The sequence below is a fragment of the Coregonus lavaretus genome (assembly GCF_964263955.1).
Source record: "Coregonus lavaretus genome assembly, chromosome: 20".
NCBI classification, from domain to species: domain Eukaryota; kingdom Metazoa; phylum Chordata; class Actinopteri; order Salmoniformes; family Salmonidae; genus Coregonus; species Coregonus lavaretus.
In genome coordinates this window covers 46,262,271-46,281,249 of record NC_140007.1, presented here as the reverse complement: position 1 = coordinate 46,281,249, position 18,979 = coordinate 46,262,271, and the positions used below count along the sequence as shown (strand labels likewise).

At 44.9% G+C, this 18,979-nt stretch overlaps 1 protein-coding gene across 1 annotated transcript in view; it reads left to right on the top strand.

The window, feature by feature from the left end:
• Positions 1-9,182: 9,182 nt before the first annotated feature.
• LOC311147738 (dnaJ homolog subfamily C member 5-like) overlaps positions 9,183-18,979 on the top strand; it is a 45,530-nt gene continuing 35,733 nt past the window's right edge. The window contains exon 1 of the mRNA XM_084184511.1: positions 9,183-9,347. The gene's annotated coding sequence lies outside the window, so the exon portion shown is untranslated. The remainder of the gene's footprint in view (positions 9,348-18,979) is intronic.

Sequence of the window (18,979 nt, the reverse complement as noted above, 5' to 3'; positions counted from 1 at the left end):
TAGCGGTTTAACGCTCCCTCCAGACTAGCGGTTTAACGCTCCCTCCAGACTAGCGGTTTAACGCTCCCTCCAGACTAGCGGTTTAACGCTCCCTCCAGACTAGCGGTTTAACGCTCCCTCCAGTCTAGCGGTTTAAACGCTCCCTCCAGACTAGCGGTTTAACGCTCCCTCCAGACTAGCGGTTTAACGCTCCCTCCAGACTAGCGGTTTAACGCTCCCTCCAGACTAGCGGTTTAACGCTCCCTCCAGACTAGCGGTTTAACGCTCCCTCCAGACTAGCGGTTTAACGCTCCCTCCAGACTAGCGGTTTAACGCTCCCTCCAGACTAGCGGTTTAACGCTCCCTCCAGACTAGCGGTTTAACGCTCCCTCCAGACTCGCGGTTTAACGCTCCCTCCAGACTAGCGGTTGTGTGGCGGTGTAATGCGAGAGACAGAAACGGAAAGGAGGACGTGTCAGAGACTACAGATGAGATCTGATCCAGGCTCAAATCTGATCTGATTTGATCAGGATCTGATCTCAAATCCTCATCATCCTTCTTCTCTTTATCCCTTCCACAGAATAGAAAAAAGGGGGGTTCAGTGCCTTGCTCAAGGGCACAACGGCAGTAGATGGTATATTTTTATTTATTTATTTAATTAACCTTTATTTAACTAGGCAAGTCAGTTAAGAACAAATTGTTATTTACAATGACGGCCTACACCGGCCAAACCCGGACGACGCTGGGCCAATTGTGCGCCGCTCTACGGGACTCCCGATCACGGGCCGGTTGTGATACAGCCTGGAATCGAAACAGGGGGTCTGTAGTGACGCCTCAAGCACTGAGATGCAGTGCCTTAGACCGCTGCGCCACTCGGGAGCCCATAATGATGATATCCTGTGGTTACTGGCCTGTCTCTCTAACCTCAAGGCTACTGCTGCCCCGTCTGCATGTGTTGATGACGTGTGTGTTCCTGAGGTACGATACGATCTCACCTCCTTCATTACCGGCTTCTACAGCCTCTGAGGGCAGACCAAACTGGTTCATGAGAGGTCCCAGCTGTCCTGACTCCAAGGCGCTGCTGAACATACTCATCGCCAAGGGAGACAGACCCACAGAGACAGGAGTTTAATGTTAACCCGAAAGGGGAAAGTTTAAGGTTCTGAATCTGTATTATTGACCTGATAAAAGGAGTATTTTACACACCGTGGCAAAATAAATCATTTTGGCAAATGTGGTCTTCGTCAGGACATGAAGTGGTAAACAGCGAATCAAACAGCCTTTTTCTGATTTCTAATGTGTATCTACCCACCTGATAGAACTGTGGAGAGGTGAGTAGGTTCTGTATCTACCCACCTGTTAGAACTGTATAGAGGTGAGTAGGTTCTGTATCTACCCACCTGTTAGAACTGTATAGAGGTGAGTAGGTTCTGTATCTACCCACCTGATAGAACTGTATAGAGATGAGTGGGTTCTGTATCTACCCACCTGACAGAACTGTATAGAGGTGAGTAGGTTCTGTATCTACCCACCTGACAGAACTGTATAGAGGTGAGTAGGTTCTGTATCTACCCATCTGATAGAACTGTATAGAGGTGAGTAGGTTCTGTATCTATCCATCTGATAGAACTGTATAGAGGTGAGTGGGTTCTGTATCTACCCACCTGACAGAACTGTGGAGAGGTGAGTAGGTTCTGTATCTACCCACCTGATAGAACTGGGGAGAGGTGAGTGGGTTCTGTATCTATCCACCTGATAGAACTGTGGAGAGGTGAGTGGGTTCTGTATCTACCCACCTGACAGAACTGTGGAGAGGTGAGTGGGTTCTGTATCTACCCACCTGATAGAACTGTATAGAGGTGAGTAGGTTCTGTATCTACCCACCTGACAGAACTGTGGAGAGGTGAGTAGGTTCTGTATCTACCCACCTGTTAGAACTGTGGAGAGGTGAGTAGGTTCTGTATCTACCCACCTGATAGAACTGTGGAGAGGTGAGTAGGTTCTGTATCTACCCACCTGTTAGAACTGTGGAGAGGTGAGTAGGTTCTGTATCTACCCACCTGATAGAACTGTGGAGAGGTGAGTAGGTTCTGTATCTACCCACCTGTTAGAACTGTATAGAGGTGAGTAGGTTCTGTACATCCTCTGCACTCTGAGGTAGAGACTCTCCAGAAGGGAGGAGCCTCTGTTGCACCTCAGAGTTAGACAGGATAGGAGCCATGACCTCTGGGGTCACACACTGGGCAGGTCCACTGAGGAAGGGAGAAGACCGTACATTAGATATACAGAGAAGTCATACACTCATCTACGATATTACAAATGCAATATATTTGACTGTCTTTTGCATATGGAAAAGATCCCACAGAAAATGTCTGTGTACTGGTCATCCACCTACAGCGTTAGAGCTAACCATGCCCTTTTGAGAGAAAAAAAAAAAAAGATTTAACCTAAAACAAGCACATTGTTAAAAAGGAAAGTGGGAAATCGAAAAACCGTTCTATATGAGCGTAGTTGACTGCAGATATCCACTATTGTCATGCAGACTCATGTAATTATCTGCTCACCCTCAACACTCTGCGGACATGGCTGGTACGTTCATATGGCCAGGATACTCTGCAGGTCTCAGACCTGGTATCCTAACCTGCTGCATAAGTTCTCGGTTAGTGCCATCCGGGATCCTTGGGACGTCCCTACCCTAAACCTAACCTTAACCTCCTTAACCATAAAACTTACCTAACCCTTACCATTTTAAATTTCAACTTCAATGTGGGTATGGACGTCCCAAAGGGTCCCGGATAACAAGGACAGTAAGTTCTCCTAACCTGCTATGGACGTCCCAAGGGTCCCGGATAACAAGGACAGTAAGTTCTCCTAACCTGCTATGGACGTCCCAAAGGGTCCCGGATAGCAAGGACAGTAACTTCTCCTAACCTGCTATGGACGTCCCAAGGGTCCCGGATAACAAGGACAGTAAGTTCTCCTAACCTGCTATGGACGTCCCAAAGGGTCCCGGATAACAAGGACAGTAAGTTCTCCTAACCTGCTATGGACGTCCCAAGGGTCCCGGATAGCAAGGAGAGTAAGTTCTCCTAACCTGCTATGGACGTCCCAAAGGGTCCCGGATAGCAAGGACAGTAAGTTCTCCTAACCTGCTATGGACGTCCCAAGGGTCCCGGATAGCAAGGACAGTAAGTTCTCCTAACCTGTTACGAAAAAGTCTGTTGGTGTGCTAGCTGTGTTCCACCTAGTCAGAACCAGAACAAAAGGGACTTGTTTGAGTGGTAAGTATGAAGGTAAATTAGAGACATAAGTGTACAAGCATGTAAAGTACTGTATGATTTGCACATGTAAAATATGAGTTGCACCTATATAATCAGTTTTGTAGTTGCCAAAAATATTTGCAAACATGTAACTTCTTTTTAGAATAAATGCAACAACACTCGTAAGCACGTAACATGATGTGTGAATAAATTCAATAAGATTTGCAACTCAATTTGAGAATGAATGCAACTCATTTACAAAAATAAAAAAGAAGACTGATCACGCCCCCATTATCATCGACGGGGCTGTAGTGGAACAGGTTGAGAGCTTCAAGTTTCTTGGTGTCCACATCACCAACAAACGATCATTTATTTATTTATTTTGTTCACCTTTATTTAACCAGGTAAGCCAGTTGAGAACAAGTTCTCATTTACAACTGCGAGATAAAGCAAAGTAGTGCGATAAAAACAACAACACAGAGTTACATATGGGGTAAAACAAAGAAAGTCAAAAAAGTGTGATAGGGAAATATGTACGAAAAATACAAAAAAAATACAAAAAACTGGCTATTTACATGGACACACACAGAGTCCACGACCGCACTGCTACGCCATCTTGGAATCGCCCAAACACACCAAGACAGTCGTGAAGAGGGCACGACAAAGCCTATTCCCCCTTGGCTTGGGTCCTCAGATCCTCAAAAAGTTCTATAGCTGCACCATCGAGAGCATCCTGACTGGTTGCATCACCGCCTGGTATGGCAACTGCTCGGCCTCCGACCGCAAGGCACTAGAGAGGGTAGTGTGTACAGCCCAGTACATCACTGGGGCCAAGCTTCCTGCCATCCAGGACCTCTAGACCAGGCGGTGTCAGAGGAAGGCCCTAAAAATTGTCAAAGACTCCAGCCACCCTAGTCATAGACTGTTCTCTCTGCTACCGCACGGCAAGCGGTACCGGAGCGCCAAGTCTAGGTCCAAAAGGCTTCTTAACAGCTTCTACCCCCAAGCCATAAGACTCCTGAACAGCTAATCATGGCTACCCGGACTATTTGCTGCTATTTTACTGCTGCTCTTTAATTATTTTCTAATTTTTACTTACCTATTTTTTACTTAACACTTTTTCTTTCTTTCTTAAAAATTGCATTGTTGGTTATGGGCTTGTAAGTAAGCATTTCACTGTAAGTTTGCAACTGCACATCTAATCTTGTTCTCCATCCCCTCTTGTCTTGATTCTACAGGGAGCGTGAGGACTGAATGGACCTCTCTGAAATGGAAATGGATGGCCCTCCCTTCAGAAAAATATATTTTACCTAAACCCTCCCTGAACGCTTGAGAAAAAACAAGTGACCCTCCCCTGTACCCCAAATAATAATTAAAACAAAGTGGATAGCAGAGAACATGTCTACCGTTTATCCTGACTTCTTGGACAGACCAGAGCCTCAGATATGCAGTTTTAGAAACTGTTCTTCGTCCTGTAAGCATTACATGGCAACATAGGAATTTTGATAGCACACATGGCTACTGTGGACAAGAGTAGGGGTGGAAATATATATTTTATAGTAAAAGCATTGCATGAATCTATCACCGTATTTGCAGGTCCGAGAAAAAATGGCCTTTTATAAACACTTCATGCAATTCTACAAATTAGCAGAATCTTTTTTAATACCACACAAATTACAGAAAGTTCCAGGCTGAGAATGGACAGAGAGAGAGGCTTGTGTGTTCATCTTATCATATTTCTCCAATGCCAAATCAGTGTGTCTTGTTTGCAAATAAAACTATCCCTGTCTGCAAATAATTACATCTGAGACGTCATTAGGAATCTGAGCATTGTACTTTCAGAAGTTAGGCCTACCTTTCTACCCCAGACAGAGTAGGCCTACCGACACATAAAAACGTAAGCTTTAACTTCTGGCTACTCTTCTTCTGTGGCTTAACCCAATGAGAGAAGGTCACAAGGGCTTCTCTAAAAGCTGTCTGGGTTTAAACTGGGTTTAATCTTCTATTGCACAGAAAGTGAATAGCTTAATCAATGGATAGTGACTGAATTAGATAACTTCCCAGGCAAAGTCAATTTTTTGTCTCCTTGGCTATAGAAGGTTGTAGCTCTGCCTCTGAATGTCAAAGAAACAAAACAATGATATCCCCATATGCGTCAGAGTCGCGTCAGAGTCACGTCTTTCCCCCTGTATTTTACTGCTGGTTTCTGGCATAAAACATTGCGGACCAAAGCGCTGTTATAGATCACTTTATATAATCGTATCCGTTTTATTTTCTTAAACATCTTAAACCATTTTCTTTAATAAAGGGTAGGCCTGTGGCCTATTCGCGTCTTGGTTTTAACTTAACAGCCCTTCACCTGACAGGGAGGTAGTCTATTTCAAGATTGCATGGTGGGTGGAGAAATTGGCCGAAAAATCTATGGATAATATAGCCTAATTTCTTCTGTCAAACAGGTAGGCCTACCTCATTTCTTAAATAGGAAGAAATAGGCTCCAACACAAAGCCCTCTTGTTGTTAGTAAAGTCTAATTAAATGAAGACGGTTTAAATGAATTAGCCTATGCCTACTCGAATTTGCCTACTTTCAGCACCATGAGCAGTCCATTTCCGACTGAGTGTGCCGCGGCTGCTGCTTCAAGTTTCGGCACCATGTAAGTTACTCAAATCCCTGTTATTGTGAGGTCAATAACTCTGATAAATACATCATGGGCAAGAAACATATTGTTTTATAAAATACTACTATAGTTGTAGCAAGCTATTAAAGTCCTCCTCCTCATCTTCGCGCTCTCCTTTTCAAACTGAACAGAACATAGGCTATAGACTGACAAGTCCGTGCGCAAGATTTTTTGGACTAGGCCTAATCAAAAATTATTTTCTTTAGAAAAGCCTTTGACTCTCCTCCTGAACTGCCACCATAGGCCTACATAGCACAGCCATTGGTTAGGCAGCACACACACACACAAAATCATCATCAAGAGCAGAGCAGGTCAGGGGCTCATGGTTGGAATATCCATTGCGTTGTGTAACGCAGCCTAGTTTTATTTACACCATCCCAGCATCTATCTTAGAAATAAAACTTTGCTCTGTGCTTCTATATGCTATGGATCATTTGATTGACACCACACTAAATAGCCTATAGGTGCACTTGATAGTGCACATGGAGAATCAGAGGTGAGGGGCAGCATCGGGCACATATCCATATATAGCCTAATAAGCTACTAATTCTAAAACACTGAGATATATTGACATTTCATCCAGGGGTGGACTAGATTAGAAAAATACTGAAATTGAAAAAGCAGGACCCTCGCCCATTTTCCTCCAGGTAACCATTCTGTAAATGTTGATCCATCCCTAGCCTGTTCTCGTCCAAAACATCACAAGCAAGCTAGCTAACATTAGCCAACTTGAGCAGAGATCTCAGCTTGCTAACTAGCAAATCCAACTACACACCAAATATACACAGAGAAAACAATTATTTTCTAAACTAACATTAGTCAAACAAATGACAAGTACATAGCTAGACCTATTGCTCTGTTACACAATGTGAGAACCACTAGATACAGGCTAGCCAGAAGGCTCTACTACTAGCTAGCTAACCAGCCATGTCATTTCAATTGAAAAGAGGCTAGCTAGCTACCACCAGTCGCAAGTTTATTAAATTTACATTACATTTACATTTTAGTCATTTAGCAGACGCTCTTATCCAGAGCGACTTACAGGAGCAATTAGGGTTAAGTGCCTTGCTCAAGGGCACATTAACGTCATTTAGCAGACGCTCTTAGCCAGAGCGACTCGCAAATTGGTGCGTTCACCCTATAAATGAGTTGCATTCATTCTCAAATTGAGTTGCATGCTTGCAAATCTTATTGAATTTAGTCACATAGCAAGTTACATGATTACTAGTGTTGTATTTATTTCCACATCAAGTTACGTGCTTGCGAGTGTTGTTGCATTTATTCTCAAAATAATTTACATGTTTGCAAATATTTTTGGCAACTACAAAACTAATTATATAGGTGCAACTCATATTTTACATGTGCAAATCATACAGTACTTTACATGCTTGTACACTGATGTCTCTAACTTACCTTCATAGGTAAGGCTGAAGCAACCAACTGCAGACAAGGAGGTGCATCTGCTACAACCAAAAGTCAGACACTGATGTGGTTTTCCAACAGCGATGCTCAGAGCATCATGGCAGTGTTGCCATTGTTTATAAAAGTGTTTCTTTGTAACGTCGAAATTAACATGTCTCCAACCCCCATATTACACACTTACAAACTGTAAATATATGCGTGTTCATTGTACTATCAATTGGGGAGAGAGAGCCTCAAATATCACATTCGTTTGTACAAATGACTAAAATGTAAAATATCCACAGTATACACGAGTGGTTGTCACTAGTTACCACAGCCACAAAGTCAACATTAGCTATATCATAAAAATTCATTAAAACTAAAAGTAGCTTTTAGGTCTTAATTTAAAGTTAGGGTTAAATTTAGGGTTAGGTTTAAAGTCACATTTTGAGAAGGCTCAGGCTGTTTCACAACCGGCCGTGATTGGGAGTCCCATAGGGGCGCACAATTGGCCCAGCGTCGTCCGGGTTTGGCCGGTGTAGGCCGTCATTGTAAATAACAATTTGTTCTTAACTGACTTGCCTAGTTAAATAAAGGTTAAATAAAATAATTTAAAAAAGAGAAATTGTAGAAATAGGTGGGGTTAATGACTTTGTGGATGTGGTAACTAGTGACAACCGGGGTGCTTGAACTGCTATATGAGTGTAATATAAAAACGTAACTTGAAAAACGACACGTGTAAACATGAGGGATTTGGTAAATAACACATAAAAATGGCAATAAGAAAACTTCTCAAACAATGTCAGGAGGTTAGACCTATCGAGTTCCAAAATCTAATCCGCAGACTTGTAATAATTGACTTCGAGTAAGTAGAAATGTAGAAGGGTATGCCAGATATGTTCTAGAAAGGTTTTGGAAGAAAGCGCTTGTACAACGGTTTGGGGAAAGAGGGAACCCCCCCTAATGTTTTCTGGACTACGTCACTCGGAACGGATTTCCCTCGTACCGCCTACTTTTTAACACCCGGGTGCGCGCACGTCAGTTTGCGACATACCATCGGGAGCAAGAAGTGGAAGGGATTGGTTATAGAATTAGGAATTAGACTACTAGAATGGCTTTGGACCTTCTTTAGATGGGATAAAGGTCAGCCATTTTGGTCAGGGAGTCGGACAACCATGGTATGCCAGTGCTGTGATAAGATATTGTGGTCCTCTGTAGCTCAATTGGTAGAGCATGGCGCTTGTAAAGTCAGGGTAGTGGGTTCGATCCCTGGGACCACCCATACGTAAAAATGTATGCGCACATGACTGTAAGTCGCTTTGGATAAAAGTGTCTGCTAAATGGCATATTATTATTATATTGTGTAAAATAATGCATTTTGAAGAAGGTACCTGCACTGTATGTTTGTTTGCTAGCCAGACAGTTTTAGAGGAATTATTCCATAAATGTTTCAAATTAACTGCCAATATGCAATGCAGTCAATCCACAGCCATACACTGGCTGAAATCAGTAGATGATAGGACTTCAACAAGTACTGATATTGTATCATATAATAGCACTCACAGCTTTCCATGAAAATGTTTGGTCTGTTTACATATACTTGAGCGGCTATTTATTCGGAAAGTTGGTATAAAACCTGTATAAACTGTATTTATGACAATATATGACAATATATTATATTGCGCAATATATCACATCCCTTACTTTTACTTTCCTGCATAAATCAAATCTGGATTATGCCTCTACTGTACTGCTATTCATTCCAATTAGGCTGGTTGGGATTTCTCCCTAACCAATATGGCTGCCATTTTCATCCCATTCTGAAACTTTGAAGGTTTATGACACAACCCCTCTAGTCATTTAATAGGGTCTCTGAGATTGACAGCCAGCAAGTAGCGTTTCTAGTTTACTAGGTGGTTTTTTAATGATTGCCCAACCAAACTAGCATGAACTGCTGCTTGGAATGCAAGCATTATAGTTAGCTACCTTTCAATATCTCAAATCGGACATCCACTGTGCCCAAATATACGGTAAGAACTGCATTTGATAGCACACTTCGTATCCCCGGCCATGCTAGCTAAATTAGCTTCCCCGCCTTCCTTAGATTAGCGAGCTAGCGAATGAATCGTGCCTGGTGGTGGTGGTAGCTAGCATGCTAACTGGGTAGAAACTGCTAAACCAACATGGATGCTGTGTTCCTTTGATGCGGTAGCAAGAGATTATCCGCTTTACAGTTTTAAATCCTCCGATCTTTATTTTCTATACAGCGAGTGGGAGGTTGCTGGTAACTTAGTTGGTTTTAAAAACCAGGCCACGATGCATTAGCAAACCACCTCTATTTTTTTTATTGATTTTTTTACAGATGGTAACTTTAGCTAGCGAACTAAACATTGTTCTATTTGAGGATAGCCAGCTAACTAGCATGGACCCCGGCGAGTTGAGCAAATCTGTATTTGCATTCAATCTGACCCGTGACATAGTAAACTAGTTAGTTGTCGTCGATGTTTGTCACGACACATGTCAAATCATTATTTTACTATAGCTAGAATCATGTGACATTCACTGTTCTAAGGAAAACACAAGCAATATGTGGAGTTCCCTTTGACTAAAAAGAAGGTAAGGGTCAGACTGCGTCCAGGGAAACCAAGCCCCCTCTTGCTTTACTTTCTATTGACAACTGGCTACTTCCTCGTTCTACCGGTCGACTTTAACATTTTAACAAAGCCTAACCTGCTACGTTAATTCCCTTAACCTGCTGCGTTAATTCCCTTAACCTGCTGCGTTAATTCCCTTAACCTGCTACGTTAGTTATCCTAACCTGCTATGTAAACAAACCATCTGTGGCGATCAATCCACTTATAATGGAAATGAGCTACCTCTCTCAATCATGATGTCCACATCTCAAGGGAGTTGCTTCATTCTGTCACCATTTTACATTTACATTTACGTCATTTACCATGAAGAAGACAGTCTTGTAACTATAGAGGATATCATAAATCAAATGTGTGGTTCGTTATTAGGCAGGTCACAGCCAGGAGGAGAAGCCCGGATGCAAATATGGCCAAACTTTATTTGAGGTCGTCTGAGGGTGTGGAGTAGCAGCAAGACCTAGCTAGTGTCAACAAGTTCATTGTGTAGGCCTAAGACTTGTGCTATTGACAGTCTTTCTGCTTCAGGCAAGATGTGGAGATGACAATTTAGTATTAGTTTGAATGTTAACCCAGAACAATACTCCCTCCATGTCCTCCTTGTTGCCTTAGGCAGTCAAAGGTCACAGATGTATGTTTGTGGTTACTGGTTAGCTTCTCAGCTAGTGTCTGAACAGAAGGGAAACTTGGTTAGCATACTGTTTTCCAGGCCGTTTGACTGGGAGATGTTCAAGGCCTATGATGACACATTATACTGTTCAACTTTCACTTCCATTTTCTCTCGCACTCTCTTTCTCTTTCACTCTTTCTCACACACTCTCCTTCTCTCTCACACACTCTCTTTCTCTCGCACACTCTCCCCTCGCTCACTCTCTCCTCTCTCTCCTCTCTCACTGTCCTATCTCTCACTCTCTCCTCTCTCTCTCCTCTCCTCACTCTCCTCTCTTATCCAGAGCGACTTACAGTTAGTGAGTGAATACATTTTCATACTGGCCCCCCGTGGGAAACGAACCCACAACCCTGGCGTTGCAAGCGCCATGCTCTACCAACTGAGCTACAGGCTGTGACACAGACATGCACTCATTCCGAGTGTTTCTAATGCACCCGGTCTCCCCTTGGTCTGGTCTCCCCTTGGTCTGGTCTCCCTTTGGTCTGGCCTCCCCTTGGTCTGGTCTCCCCTTGGTCTGGTCTCCCCTTGGTCTGGCCTCCCCTTGGTCTGGTCTCCCTTTGGTCTGGTCTCCCCTTGGTCTGGCCTCCCCTTGGTCTGACCTCCCCTTGGTCCGGCCTCCCCTTGGTCCGGCCTCCCCTTGGTCCGGCCTCCCCTTGGTCCGACCTTCCTTTGGTCCGACCTCCCTTTGGTCCGACCTCCCTTTGGTCCGACCTCCCTTTGGTCTGGTCTCCCTTTGGTCTGGTCTCCCCTTGGTCCGGCCTCCCCTTGGTCCGGCCTCCCCTTGGTCCGACCTTCCTTTGGTCCGACCTCCCTTTGGTCCGACCTCCCTTTGGTCCGACCTCCCTTTGGTCTGGTCTCCCTTTGGTCTGGTCTCCTCTTGGTCCGGCCTCCCCTTGGTCTGGTCTCCCCTTGGTCTGACCTCCCCTTGGTCTGGTCTCCCCTTGGTCTGGTCTCCCTTTGGTCTGGTCTCCTCTTGGTCCGGCCTCCCCTTGGTCTGGTCTCCCCTTGGTCTGACCTCCTCTTGGTCTGACCTCCCCTTGGTCTGGTCTCCCTTTGGTCTGACCTCCCTTTGGTCTGACCTCCCCTTGGTCTGGTCTCCCCTTGGTCTGGTCTCCTCTTGGTCTGGCCTCCCCTTGGTCTGGCCTCCCCTTGGTCTGACCTCCCCTTGGTCTGACCTCCCCTTGGTATGACCTCCCCTTGGTCTGGTCTCCCTTTGGTCTGGTCTCCTCTTGGTCCGGCCTCCCCTTGGTCTGGTCTCCCCTTGGTCTGACCTCCTCTTGGTCTGGTCTCCCCTTGGTCTGGTCTCCTCTTGGTCTGGTCTCCCCTTGGTCTGACCTCCCCTTGGTATGACCTCCCCTTGGTCTGACCTCCCCTTGGTCTGGTCTCCCCTTGGTCTGGTCTCCCTTTTGTCTGACCTCCCTTTGGTCTGACCTCCCTTTGGTCTGGTCTCCCCTTGGTCTGGTCTCCCCTTGGTCTGGTCTCCCCTTGGTCTGGTCTCCCCTTGGTCTGGTCTCCCTTTGGTCTGACCTCCCTTTGGTCTGACCTCCCTTTGGTCTGGCCTCCCCTTGGTCTGGTCTCCCCTTGGTCTGGCCTCCCTTTGGTCTGGCCTCCCTTTGGTCTGACCTCCCCTTGGTCCGGTCTCCCCTTGGTCTGACCTCCCCTTGGTCTGACCTCCCCTTGGTCTGACCTCCCCTTGGTCTGACCTCCCTTTTTGGTCTGACCTCCCTTTGGTCCGGCCTCCCCTTGGTCCGACCTTCCTTTGGTCCGACCTCCCTTTGGTCTGACCTCCCCTTGGTCTGGTCTCCCCTTGGTCTGACCTCCCTTTTTGGTCTGACCTCCCTTTGGTCCGGCCTCCCCTTGGTCCGACCTTCCTTTGGTCCGACCTCCCTTTGGTCTGACCTCCCCTTGGTCTGGTCTCCCCTTGGTCTGGTCTCCCCTTGGTCTGACCTCCCCTTGGTCTGACCTCCCTTTTTGGTCTGACCTCCCTTTGGTCCGGCCTCCCCTTGGTCCGACCTTCCTTTGGTCCGACCTCCCTTTGGTCTGACCTCCCCTTGGTCTGGTCTCCCCTTGGTCTGACCTCCCCTTGGTCTGGTCTCCCCTTGGTCTGACCTCCCTTTTTGGTCTGACCTCCCTTTGGTCCGGCCTCCCCTTGGTCCGACCTTCCTTTGGTCCGACCTCCCTTTGGTCTGACCTCCCCTTGGTCTGGTCTCCCCTTGGTCTGACCTCCCCTTGGTCTGACCTCCCCTTGGTCTGACCTCCCTTTTTGGTCTGACCTCCCTTTGGTCCGGCCTCCCCTTGGTCCGACCTTCCTTTGGTCCGACCTCCCTTTGGTCTGACCTCCCCTTGGTCTGGTCTCCCCTTGGTCTGACCTCCCCTTGGTCTGGCCTCCCCTTGGTCTGTTTAAAGAGCAGCAGTAAAATAACAATAGTAAAATAACAGTAGCGAGGCTATATACAGGGGGTACCGGCACAGAGTCAATGTGCGGGGGCACCGGTTAGTCCAGGTAATTGAGGTAATATGTACACTACCGGTCAAAGGTTTTAGAACACCTACTCATTCAAGGGTTTTTCTTTATTTTTACTATTTTCTACATTGTAGAATAATAGTGAAGACATCAAAACTATGAAATAACAGATATGGAATCATGTAGTAACCAAAAAAGTGTTAAACAAATCAAAATATGTTTTGTATTTGAGATTCTTCAAATAGCCACCCTTTGCCTTGATGACAGCTTTGCACACTCTTGGCATTCTCTCAACCAGCTTCATGAGGTAGTCACCTGGAATGCATTTCAATTAACAGGTGTGCCTTGTTAAAAGTTAATTTGTGGAATTTCTTTCCTTCTTAATGGTTTGAGCCAATCAGTTGTGTTGTGACAAGGTAGGGGTCTGTATACAGAAGATAGCCCTATTTGGTAAAAGACCAAGTCCATATTGTCAGTCAATACGGAAAATGTCAAGAACTTTGAAAGTTTCTTCAAGTGCAGTCGCAAAAACCATCAAGCGCTATGATGAAACTGGCTCTCATGAGGACCGCTGTGACGAGTACTGAGGATACGAAGAGGCAGGAAGCAGACGCAGGAATCAACAATGTAAAGGTTTACTTAACACTGAGCAAGAGAACAACAAAGAGCGAGTACACGACAAGACACTAACAATCACACACAACACAACACTGAACAGTCCAGGGCTATATAGGGGTGGTGATGAGATGATGAGGTGCAGGTGCGCTAGAGTTGATTAGGGTGCGTTGGGTTTTCATTCCGGTGTTGCCGAGGTGGTGTGCTCAGACCGGTGGCTCAGTAGACCGGCGAATCAGAGCGCCGGAGGGGAGCCACGGGAGGAGACGTGGCAACCGCCACAGGAATGGAATACCCAGAGTTACCTCTGCTGCAGAGGATAAGTTCATTAGAGTTACCAGCCTCAGAAATTGCAGCCCAAATAAATGATTCACAGAGTTCAAGTAACAGACACATCTCAACATCAACTGTTCAGAGGAGACTGTGTGAATCAGGCCTTCATGGTTGAATTCCTGCAAAGAAACCACTACTAAGGGACACCAATAAGAAGAAGAGACTTGCTTGGGCCAAGAAACACGAGCAATGGACATTAATTTGTCCAAATTGGAGATTTTTGATTCCAACAGCCGTGTCTTTGTGAGACGCGGTGTGGGTGAACGGATGATCTCAGCATGTGTATTTCCCATCGTAAAGCATGGAGGAGGAGGTGTTATGGTGTGACAAAATTAGAAACGTATAATATCTGAAACTGTAGCTAGACTCTTACCCGCATACATGGATGAACGCTTCACGGCAGACTGCAACCCCTTTTCATTAAATAAGACGTCCTGTGCCGTTTCCGTTTAGTTTGTACAGCTTGCTTGGCCCGTTGTGTCAAGTCACTCTGGTTCACACTGACCGTGTGCAATGCCATAAGAATCATCAGATCTTTCTCCCCTCTCTGTCACGGATGCCATGGTTGCCCTTAGTTTGAAGCCATCTGTGTTTCTCTTTTCGACTCCCTCTGCATTTGTAATCAAACGCCAATAATTCTATCCATCTCCTTATTATACTCTGCTTCTACCAGACATTCCACTGATTTCAAAACTCGGTCAACTTCTTCCGTGACAACAACACTGTTGATCGCCGTTTCTTCCCACATCACTGTCATCAGAAGACATCTACAATATCTTCTTCAATGAAAAAAGTTTTTACCTAAAATCAGGGATTTCCTCATCGTCTGATTCATTTTTCAGAGTCCGAGAGAGTCAGCATGGTACGATCGTCCTCCTGAAAGTAGTCCATCACAACTTCAAATTCAGGGCAGCAATGTTATTGAGAGCATTAGCAACACATTTGCGGTTCTCCGTGGCTAACGTTATATATTTCAGAAAAAAAACTGCAGTAGAAAGGATTATCTACACATAACGAGCAGCTCATTTTATAGACAGAAGACGCTACACGGCAGACCAAATCCGAAACTCATCTCAGCCAATCATGGCTAGCGGGAAGGTTCCTGTCTTTTTCTGTGGCTAAACCAACTAGGCTATGTAATTTAACAACTTTATTCGTATTTACAGATGGCATACACGTTTGTTATTAAGGCACATGAAAGTTAAAATGTTCCAGAAGGCATTTCTGCCAAAAAATGCAATTTGATAAACCAAATAAAAATAAACGTTCAAATGTCTCTCCTGTGAAGTCGTGACTTGCGACATACGCCTTGTTTCCTGAAACGAGTCACCTATGAACATGTTTGTTTCCAGAGAAAAGTGATATATTCTTTGGTCTCTGGAAGTGTGACTTTGGTCTCTGGAAGTGTGACCTTGGTCTCTGGAAGTGTGACCTTGGTCTCTGGAAGTGTGACCTTGGTCTCTGGAAGTGTGACCTGTCAGTCAATGAAACTCTCATGTTCTATGACTGAGTGGAATTGCAGTGAATAAAATTCTACCTCCTGTCAATCAAATTAAAATTCTACATCCTGTTGGGGGTGGCTGATTTTTCAATTTGAATTTCAACTCATGTTGGTAGTCAATTCAAAAAATTCTGAATTGAGCCCAACCCTGATGTGATCTGTGATGTCTGCCTGCTTCAGATAATCCTGCTTCCTTTTTCATTTCATAGGTGCCATAAAGCCGTTGTGCACTGCAGCTTATTTTTCCACCCTTGCCTTCCCTCAATTTCTGATATCTAGGCTGCGTTTCATACACATTAAAGACACACCCTCCTCCACTTACCCTCGACTTACACCCTTGGGGGAATCCCCGCGGCCGTCTTTGTCGTCGGTCCAAATGATCAGCCAAGCAAGGGAAGTTGGCAACGTAAGCCCCTCAGCCCTCGATTGTGATCGAGTTTGCGAGTGTACAATTATGTTCACTCCGGGGCCTGAAACGCCCCTTAATTCAATTCACGATGATTGTACATCCGCTAAGAAAAGTCTGCCAAAACTTAAAACAAACATTAATATCGAGAAGTCAACATACAAGTGTAAGTAAAAACGAAAGTAAATAAGTTAGAAATTGTGCTATTAATGCACTTGATAGCTCAAAAACGTATCGTAAAAGTAATGATGTTTTTGTTTGGTTAGCTTTTGGAAACGTTAGCTTGCGCGCACACAACTTTCCCTGACATTACACTTATACATTGTAATTTTCGATTTACCTGAGTATAGTCGGATGGGTAACATGCGTTGTCTTCTAGCCAAGATATGAAACGCAATCATAATTGACTGTAGCGCATATAAATCACACACGACAGCTACCGATGGTTCCATGATGACTGAAAACACAACCGTGGGACGAACGACTGACACAAATTCCCGAGCAAGAGCAGTCCATTTTTATAAATTAATTAATTCTCCCCTTGCCCTGCAAGTGTCAACTCGTCAGACGTCATCAGAAGTGTCCACTTAATTTGAGGGGAGAGGGCGTGTCTTTTAAGTGTTTGGAATGCAGCCCTAGTCTACTTATAATACTGACATAATGTTCCCTCCTCTCCCAGTCAGATAATACTGCTGACATAATGTCCCCTCCTCTCCCAGTCAGATAATACTGCTGACATAATGTTCCCTCCTCTCCCAGTCAGATAATACTGACATAATGTTCCCTCCTCCCCCAGTCAGATAATACTGACATAATGTTCCCCCCTCTCCCAGTCAGATAATACTGACATAATGTTCCCTCCTCTCCCAGTCAGATAATACTGACATAATGTTCCCTCCTCTCCCAGTCAGATAATACTGCTGACATAATGTTCCCTCCTCTCCCAGTCAGATAATACTGACATAATGTTCCCTCCTCTCCCAGTCAGATAATAATACTGACATAATGTTCCCTACTCTCCCAGTCAGATAATACTGACATAATGTTCCCTCCTCTCCCAGTCAGATAATACTGACATAATGTTCCCCCCTCTCCCAGTCAGATAATACTGACATAATGTTCCCTCCTCCCCCAGTCAGATAATACTGACATAATGTTCCCTCCTCCCCCAGTCAGATAATACTGACATAATGTTCCCCCCTCTCCCAGTCAGATAATACTGACATAATGTTCCCTCCTCTCCCAGTCAGATAATACTGACATAATGTTCCCTCCTCTCCCAGTCAGATAATACTGACATAATGTTCCCTCCTCCCCCAGTCAGATAATACTGACATAATGTTCCCTCCTCCCCCAGTCAGATAATACTGACATAATGTTCCCTCCTCCCCCAGTCAGATAATACTGACATAATGTTCCCCCCTCTCCCAGTCAGATAATACTGACATAATGTTCCCTCCTCCCCCAGTCAGATAATACTGACATAATGTTCCCTCCTCCCCCAGTCAGATAATACTGACATAATGTTCCCTCCTCCCCCAGTCAGATAATACTGACATAATGTTCCCCCCTCTCCCAGTCAGATAATACTGACATAATGTTCCCTCCTCCCCCAGTCAGATAATACTGACATAATGTTCCCTCCTCCCCCAGTCAGATAATACTGACATAATGTTCCCTCCTCCCCCAGTCAGATAATACTGACATAATGTTCCCTCCTCTCCCAGTCAGATAATACTGCTGACATAATGTTCCCTCCTCCCCCAGTCAGATAATACTGACATAATGTTCCCTCCTCTCCCAGTCAGATAATACTGACATAATGTTCCCTCCTCCCCCAGTCAGATAATACTGACATAATGTTCCCTCCTCCCCCAGTCAGATAATACTGACATAATGTTCCCCCCTCTCCCAGTCAGATAATACTGACATAATGTTCCCTCCTCCCCCAGTCAGATAATACTGACATAATGTTCCCTCCTCTCCCAGTCAGATAATACTGCTGACATAATGTCCCCTCCTCTCCCAGTCAGATAATACTGACATAATGTTCCCTCCTCTCCCAGTCAGATAATACTGACATAATGTTCCCTCCTCTCCCAGTCAGATAATACTGACATAATGTTCCCTCCTCCCCCAGTCAGATAATACTGACATAATGTTCCCTACTCTCCCAGTCAGATAATACTGACATAATGTTCCCTCCTCCCCCAGTCAGATAATACTGACATAATGTTCCCCCCTCTCCCAGTCAGATAATACTGACATAATGTTCCCTCCTCCCCCAGTCAGATAATACTGACATAATGTTCCCTCCTCCCCCAGTCAGATAATACTGACATAATGTTCCCTCCTCTCCCAGTCAGATAATACTGCTGACATAATGTTCCCTCCTCTCCCAGTCAGATAATACTGACATAATGATCCCTCCTCCCCCAGTCAGATAATACTGACATAATGTTCCCTCCTCCCCCAGTCAGATAATACTGACATAATGTTCCCTCCTCTCCCAGTCAGATAATACTGACATAATGTTCCCTCCTCTCCCAGTCAGATAATACTGACATAATGTTCCCTCCTCCCCCAGTCAGATAATACTGACATAATGTTCCCTCCTCCCCCAGTCAGATAATACTGCTGACATAATGTTCCCTCCTCCCCCAGTCAGATAATACTGCTGACATAATGTTCCCTCCTCTCCCAGTCAGATAATACTGACATAATGTTCCCTCCTCCCCCAGTCAGATAATACTGACATAATGTTCCCTCCTCTCCCAGTCAGATAATACTGACATAATGTTCCCTCCTCTCCCAGTCAGATAATACTGACATAATGTTCCCTCCTCCCCCAGTCAGATAATACTGACATAATGTTCCCTCCTCTCCCAGTCAGATAATACTGACATAATGTTCCCTCCTCTCCCAGTCAGAAAATACTGCTGACATAATGTTCCCTCCTCTCCCAGTCAGATAATACTGACATAATGTTCCCTCCTCTCCCAGTCAGATAATACTGCTGACATAA